The sequence below is a fragment of the Macaca nemestrina genome, chromosome 15 (genome assembly GCF_043159975.1).
Source record: "Macaca nemestrina isolate mMacNem1 chromosome 15, mMacNem.hap1, whole genome shotgun sequence".
In the NCBI taxonomy this organism is placed as follows: domain Eukaryota; kingdom Metazoa; phylum Chordata; class Mammalia; order Primates; family Cercopithecidae; genus Macaca; species Macaca nemestrina.
The window spans coordinates 60,520,618-60,529,039 of NC_092139.1; the positions used below are offsets into that span (position 1 = coordinate 60,520,618).

The 8,422-nt window shown below is 42.8% G+C and overlaps 1 long non-coding RNA gene and 1 pseudogene across 1 annotated transcript; both read right to left on the bottom strand.

Annotated features, from left to right (window-relative positions):
- Positions 1 to 2,347: 2,347 nt before the first annotated feature.
- On the bottom strand, positions 2,348 to 5,893 carry LOC139358540 (zinc finger protein 337-like; annotated as a pseudogene).
- Positions 5,894 to 6,912: 1,019 nt separating this feature from the next.
- On the bottom strand, positions 6,913 to 8,205 carry LOC139358541 (uncharacterized). The gene is made up of 2 exons (XR_011613668.1): positions 7,321 to 8,205; positions 6,913 to 7,222 (listed from the first exon to the last, which is right to left on the bottom strand). It is a non-coding gene; the product is annotated as an uncharacterized lncRNA (long non-coding RNA).
- Between the last annotated feature and the right edge of the window lie 217 nt (positions 8,206 to 8,422).

Here is an 8,422-nt window from a genome sequence, read left to right on the forward strand (position 1 = left end):
GATCAGGCATGAGTAATAGTGCTGGCTGAGCCTTACAGGACTAGAAAGGCAAATCCATGTTTGGAATAAATCCAGGTATTTATCCCTGTGAGGCTGAATCACTGTTTTTTAGAGGCTGGCAGGTGGCTGATGTAGTCAGTTTGTCCCCAGGTAAATAGTTTATTTTCTTGAGGAATACTGTCATATTAGGGACTCAACTTTCTGCTGATACATGCTGGGTAGTTCTTGGCAATTTTTTTTTTTTTTTTTTTTTTTTTTTTTTTTTTTTTTTGATGGAGTCTCGCTCTGTCACCCAGGCTGGAGTGCAGTGGCTCGATCTTGGCTCACTGCAAGCTCCACCTCCCAGGTTCACACCATTCTGCCTCAGCTTCCCGAGTAGCTGGGACTACAGGCACCCGCCACCACACCCGGCTAATTTTTTGTATTTTTAGTAGAGACTAGGTTTCACCATGTTAGCCAGGATGGTCTTGATCACCTGACCTCGTGATCCACTTGCCTCGGCCTCCCAAAGTGCTGGGGTTACAAGTGTAATCCCAAATATAATTATGTATTTATATAATTATATTATATATATGTGTGTGTGTGTGTGTGTGCATATGTATTTGTCGAGCTTTCCTGTTCATCATTATATTGTGCATTGCCCATTTAATCAGCACAATCAGTGAAATGACAGTTTCTACTTTGTTGCTCCTATTAGGATGTGTTTTTTTTTTAGAATGTTAGAAATGTTGCAGAAACTAATTCAACCTTTTTTTTTTGTTTTTGTTTTTGTTTAGACAAGGTCTCACTCTGTTGCCCAGACTTGAGTGCAGTGGTGTGGTCACAGCTCACTGCAGCCTCAACTCCCCAGCCTCAGGTGATCCTCCCATCTAAGCCTCCCAAGTAGCTTGGACTACAGGCATGTGCCACCACACCTGGCTAGTTTTTTGTAGAGATGGGATTTTGCCACTTTAGCCAGGCTGGTCTTGAACTCCTGCACTCAAGCGATCCACTCAACTTGGCATCAGAAAGTGTTGGGATTATAGGCATGAACCACTGTGTCTAATCTCTAATTCAACTGTTTTACTTCACTTCTCCATATGCACATTCTACCAGTGCACTAACTTCATGTTGAGTAAGAAACAGGGAAAAAGTAGCTATGAGTTGCCTTATGTTTCCAATCCCATCTGTGTGATCATTTTCCTGCTCAAAAGGAACTTGAGCAGGAAATGCGTTGACCAGGTTCCTTGGCTGTTTATGCTAAGATGTTGTCTTCTGAATTCAAATCAAATTCTGGGTCCAAATGGACAGTGGTATCTCTTGGGGCTGTCAGTGTCCCTGATTACTCAGATGTAAATGTGTTTAATACGGAAGAGAAGCACAGAATTCTGGTGAACCCACAATGTATAGTGAAACTCAAAATGAGTATGAGGAAAGTTATGGAAGTTGAAGGGCAAGCATCACAAATACCGTTTACAAAAGGATAGGCATATTGCATGTATCTTCCCTGTGCTGGACAGGGGTTGTGTACAGCTATGTAGGGCACATGTGCATTAAGCTGGCCTTAATTGTGAAGGTTCTGTGGTAATGAATGGTGGAAATGCTATTCATAAGGAAGGATGGGCCATTTCTACACACTCAGATGGTCTGTGGCTGGGAGCATGGCAGAGGCAATCTTGGGCATCCATGGAGATGTTCCTGTATCATTTTTCAGGATCCCAGATTTTCCTCACAAAGGGTCTGACCTCTACAAAATAGACATGCATTGGCTAAGCATTCCAACATCTGTAGAGCTCTGCCACTGTAACTACAAGGCCTTCAGCCTACATATTTGGGCAATGATTCTGCCTTCTATCCAAGAAAATAAAGGCCTCGTAAGCACTCATCAAGGAGTCCTGGTTTACTTAACCACTGTTTGCTAATGGCTGAATGACGTCTTCAATTTCTCAAGGTCCTTCTGCAGGTGGTAATGCAGATCAGCGATAATCAGTCTACTCTGCTCTTTGTAGGCACTTTCTCTACATTTTCTAAGGCCTGCATCATCACACATGCCACAGCATTCTCTATCATTGAAGCATTTTCTCAGGAAATCACCTGTGAAATATTTTGCAGCTAACCACCTACCTGTGCCCCACTAGCCAACCTGCTTTACTCCTGCCAGGCAGGTGAGTGGTCCCCAGATCCCTATTTTACCACCTGTTTTGTCAGACTGTTCTTGGTATCACTGTGTTGGAGGGAGTTCTCTGCAAAGACCAAGATGGGACTGCATGTACAGAGATTTTATTTCAAGATATGATTGTGAGAGAATGATGAGGGGAGCAGTTACTTAGTCTATTTGAGCTGTTATAACAAAATACCACTGGCTAGGAAATGTATAAAGAGGACTTTATTTTCCCAGAGTTCTGGAGGCGAAGTTCATCATCAAAATATCAGTAGGTTCAATTGTCTGTTGAGGGCTCATGTCTGTTTCTAAGATGATGCCTTCATGCTGCATCTTTTGGAAGGGAGGAGCATTGTGTCCTCACAGAGCAGAAAATACAAGGGCCACAGGACAAACTCCCTCCATCAAGCCTTTTCATAAGGGCACCTGATCCCATTCACAAAAACTCTATCTTCATGACTTGACTTAATCACTTCCCAAAGGTCCCACTTCCTAATACTGTCACACTGTTTCAACAGTAAACAGTTTATGTAGCGTTTCAACATAAATTAAGGAGGGGACAAAACATTCAAACCAAGGAAGGCTGGGAGGGCAGCCAGAGGGAAGGAAAGTGCAAGAAGAGGTTTGGTGGAGGTGTCCTAGATTGCCTGCAGTCCAAGGAGGTTGGGGAGATTGTCAGTAACAGACTTCCCTTGGTATCCCTGCTCTGCAGTCACTGGCTAAGAGCAGTCCTTAGACAAAACAGCCTGGCACAAATACAAGAACATGTGCTCAGTAGGAAAGAGACCATATTTCCCCAATAGCCTAAATAATGCCCTCCCCTCAACTGGCATCTCTGTTCCTTAAACATTGACCTCTTTTCTCCGAATCTCTTGGGGACACATGGGTTGAATTCAGGTTCTCTGTGGCCCTCTGGATTCTGTCTGCCTTTGTTATATCTTCACAAACAAGTTATGCAGCCTCAACTGAAGCTTGTAACAAAGCAAAGTTACTCTCCTGTGTGTGTCCTCTGATGGCTGGTGAGATATGGCTTCAAGATGAAGCCTCACCCACACTCCCTGTACAAAAACCCTTCTCACGTAAGTGTCTCTTTAAGTGCTTACTGTAGTATGACTTATTGCTAAACTTTCGTCCACACTCTTGGCATTCATAAGGCCTCTCTCCTGTGTGTATTCTTTCATGCACAGTGAGGTCTGACTTACTGGTATACCCTCGCTTACACTCCTGGCACACAAAAGGCTTCTTGGAGTGTATCCGCCAGTGGTGTCTGGTGAGACTTCTCTTCCAGCTGAAGCCTTGTCCACACACATTACACACGAAGGGCTTCTCCCTTGAGTGTGTCCTCTGGTGTGTGAGGAGATTTCCCTTCCAGTTGAAGCCTCGACCACACTCCTTGCATACAAAAGGCTGCTTGCCAGAATGTGCAAGCTGGTGTTTCACAAGGTTTGACTTCCAGATAAATCCTTGCCCACATTCACTACAGATGAAAGGCTTCTCCCCTGAGTGTGTCTTCTGGTGGAAGAGGAGAGTTGACTTTAGGATGAAGCCTCGCCCACAATCCTAGCAATTAAATGGCCTTTCCCCTGAGTGTGTCCACTGATGTCTAAGATTTGCCTTCAAACTAAAACTTTTCTCACACTGCTTGCACATGAAGGGTTTCCCTCCTGAGTGTGTCCTCTGATGTATGGTGAGATTTGGCTTCAAGGTAAAGCCTCGCCCACAATCCCTGCAGAAAAAACGTTTCTCTCCCAAGTGTGCCCTCAGGTGCTTGTTATACGAGGACTTATCCCGAAACCTTCGCCCACACTCCCGACATCCATAAGGCTTCTCCTCTGAGTGTGTCCTCTGGTGTAATGTGAAGGTTGACTTTTGGATATGTGGGGAAAAGGAAGAGAGATCAGCCTGTTACTGTGTCTATATAGAAAGAAGTAGACATAAGAGACTCCATTTTGTTCTGTATTTGTGATGCTGTTAATCTGTGACCCTACCCCCAACGTTGTCCTTTGCAAGAGACATGTGTTGCGGTGACTCAAGGTTTAATGGATTTTGGGCTGTGCAGGATGTGTCTTTGTTAAACAAATGCCTGAAGGTAGCTTGCTGGTTAAAAGTTATCACCATTCTCTTAATTTCAACTACCCAGAGACACGTACACGGCCAAAGGTCGCAGGGACCTCTGCCTAGGAAAGCTAGGTATTGTCTAAGGTTTCTCCCCATGTGATAGACTGAAACTATGCTGCCAAAAGGTTTATGGAGATGTTTACATATGCATCTCAAGGCACAGCATTGTCCTTTGAACTTATTCATGTCACAGAGGTTTTTGTTCATATGTCTTACTGCCGATTTCCTCTTTTTTCTTTGATCCTATTGTCCTGCCACTCCCCTGTCTTTAAGATGGTAAAGATAATTATCAATAAATACTAAGGGAACTCAGAGACTGGGGCCGGCGTGGGTCCTCTGTAAGCTGAGCGCCGGTCCCCTGGGCCCCCGCTTTTCTTTCTCTATACTTTGTCTCTGTGTCTTATTTCTTTTCTCAAGTCTCTCGTTCCACCTTACGAGAAACACCCACAGGTGTGGAGGGGCAGGCCACCCCTTCAGGATAAAGCCTCGTCCACAGTCCTTGCACACAAAAGGCTTCTCCTCTGAGTGTGTGATCTGATGTTTCACGAGGGTTGACTTCTGAATAAACCCTTGCCCACATTCTCTACAAACGAAAGGTTTCTCCCCTGAGTGTGTTCTCTGGTGGTAGATGAGAGTTTGACTTTTGGCTAAAGCTTCGCTCACAATCCTTGCACACAAAAGGCTTCTCCCCTGAGTGTGTTCTCTGGTGTCTGAGGAGACTTCCTTTCACGCTAAAACTTTGCTCACACTGCCTGCACGCGAAGGGCTTCTCCCCTGAGTGTGTCCTCTGGTGTGTGATGAGGTGTGACTTATTGCTAAAGCCTCGGCCACACTCCTGGCATCTGTAAGGCTTCTCTCCTGAGTGTATTCTCTTGTGCACAACGAAGTATGACTTATTAGTATAGCCTCGGCCACACTCCTTGCACACAAAAGGCTTCTCCCCTGAATGTGCCTTCAAGAGCTTGTTGTACGAGGACTTATCATTAAACCTTCGCCCACACTCCTGGCATTCATAAGGCTTCTCTCCTGTGTGTGTTCTCTCATGCACAGTGAGGTATGACTTACTGGTGTAGCCTCGTCCACACACCTTGCACAGAAAAGGCTTCTCTCCTGAGTGTGTCCTCTGGTGTCTGAGATTTGCTTTGAGGCTGAAGCCTCGCCCACACTCACTGCATACATAGGACTTCTCTCCTGTGTGTGTCTTCTGGTGCAAGAGCAATGCTGACTCATTTCTAAAGCCCTGGTGACACTCCCTGCATGTAAAAAGTTTCTGCCTGGAATGTGCTTTTTTGTGTATGATTACTATCGTCTTCTGGCTGAAGTCTTGCCCACGCTCTGCACACCTGAATGCTCCCCATCTTGAATTTTCTATTCCTTTCAATACTTTGTCTATTTCTGTAGGATTTTCCCTCTGGCCTTGACTAGACTCTATTTCCACTACACTGTTCCTCCTCCTTGAGCTTACTGCATGTCTTAGGGGTGGGCTGGAAAATGCCATGGGCTTAGAGCTTTTTTCTTTCTCTTGACCTTCAGCTGTGTCACTCTGGAAGCTTTGATCAGAAAATTGTAGTTGCTGTTGCCTCTGATGTGCAAGTCCAAGATTCTTGGGCCGCAGGACATGTTCTGCATATATTCCTGGAGAACAGACCAACAATGAGACTGAATCAGTAATGAAAAGTCTTCTATCAAAGAAAAACCTAGGACCCAATTGCTTTACTGCTTAATTCTAGTAAACTCATAGAGAACAACAAACATCAATTCTTCTCAAACTATTCCAAAAACCTGAAGCGGGGCGGGGAGGAATTCTTCCTAACTCATTCTACAAGACCAGCATTATCCTGATACCAAAAACAGACAAGAACACAACAAAAACAGAGAACTACAGGCCAATATCCGTGATGACGCTAAATGGAAAAATCCTCAACAAAATACTAGCAAACCCAATCCAGTAACACAGAAAAGATAATACACCATGACCAAATGAGATTTATCCCAGGTATGCGATCATGATTCAACATACACAAATCAATACTTGTGATACATCACATCAACAGAGTGAAGGACCAAAAGACATATGATCATCTCAACAGATACAGAAAAGGATTTGATATAATTCAAAATCCCATTATGATAAAAACTTTTGTTTTTTTGAGACAGGGTCTCACTCTGTTGCCCAGGCTGGAGTGCAGTGGCATGATCATGGTTCACTGCAGCCTCGACCTCCCAGGCTTACACGATCCTCTCACCTTAACTTCCCGAATAGCTGAACTCCAGGTGCCTGCCTGTAGTCAAGCCACAGGTGCCACTGCCTGGCTAATTTTTGTATTTTTTGTAGAGATGGGATTTCGCCATGTTGTCCAGGAAAAGTACTCCAAAACTTGTCGGATATATGATTATATGAGCTTTCCTACATCATCTGTATAATTTCTAATTTTTCTGATCACTCAGATAATGAGAGTTAAGTTTGCTGATTCTGTAAAGTTACAGGGTAACTTACAATGGTGTTATTTTGGCACTACCCACATACACCCCATCTTCTCATACCTGCACTGAACCAGCTTTGTCATTCTGCCAGTAACCTCACTTATGAGTTAAATAAAATCCTAACATGTACTCCCATTACATTAAACATTCACACTTTCAGAAGTCAGTGGTAGACAAGAAGCCTTTTATTTTAATTAACTGACAGACAAATCAGCAAGCAATTAATATGGGGGCGAGAGAAGGGAGTTGATAATGGACTGAACGTTAGCATCCCCCCCAAACTCATATGTTGATGCCTTAACCTCCAATGTGATGGTATTTGGAGGTGGAGTTGTTGGGAGATAAACAGGTTTAGTTGAGATCATGGGGTGACCATGAGAGGACACAGCAAGAAGGTCGCAGCCTGCAAGCCAGGATGGGGACCCTCACAATGAAGCAAAGGTGCCAGCACCTTCATCTTGGAATTCCCAGATTCTAGAACTGTAAGAAATAAATGTCTGTTGTTTAAGCCTCCCAGTCTATGATATGTTGTCATTTCTATGATATTTGAGATGACTAAGAAACGAGTCTCTTCCCACCTATGCAAACTGAGGGAGTGGCACCGATCATAAATCCAAAAGCAGAGACTTCATACCCATGAAAACACAGACCGGCTCCAAATTTCTCAGTGGATGCCCCCACATTTTTTATGGGGTGGTGGGAAGCAAGGAATGAGAAAGAACTCCACAGTCTGTATGAACCTGCTTTTTTGGGAAACAACAGGACAAAGTCAACAACAATAACCATAAAAAAAAAAATCAACCTGCTAATTTTCTGACAGAGAGTATACTGTGTAATTCCACTTACAAGAAGTTCTAAGATAGGTGAAATTAAGGCATATTGAACAAAATCCAAATAGTGATTTTCTCTGGTGGATGTGGGGGCAGGAAATGACTGGAAAAAGGCATAAGAGTACTTCTGGGGTGAAAGTAATTGTTATGTGTTGTCATAGGGGTCCAGATTACATAAAGATATGCACATGTCAAAGCTCACTGAATGTTACACTTAAGATTTATGCATCTTACATAAGTCCTAAGAAGAACCACAAAGAAACATTATAATATTACTTATTGATATGCATGCTGAAGTGTTTATCAGTAAAGGATAATGATGTCTCCAATATTAAAGAGCATCAAAAGGAAGATGGACTTACGGAGAGAGCAATGTACAGCTGGATAAGTAAGTGATAAAGAATATGGAGCACAGAGCTAAATGCTGACTGTAGGTGGTAGACTGACAGGTGTTCATTCTATAAGCCTTTCAACTTTTTAGTATCCACCAAAATATAATTGTTTAACATTTGCTTCACAAAAAAATGCTGGAAGAAAGAAAGTATTATAGGATGTAAACTCAAAATATACATGCCATGAAATAAGGAAAGTTAAATGAGCATTACAGTCACCAAAAATATCTTAAGAACTAATATTAATATTCAATGAAATAGATAATAATATAGTAACTATTATTATGTTTTACAAATGAAATATGATGACCAGGATTTGCTTCAAAATAATCCAGGAATGGGAGATGAGGGTGAAAGTACAGAGGACACAAGATTCCCTGTAAGCCAATAAAATTATAATAATTCTAACCTTGCATGTATTTAAGAGTAGGCTAAAATATATAAAGTAGGTCCTACAA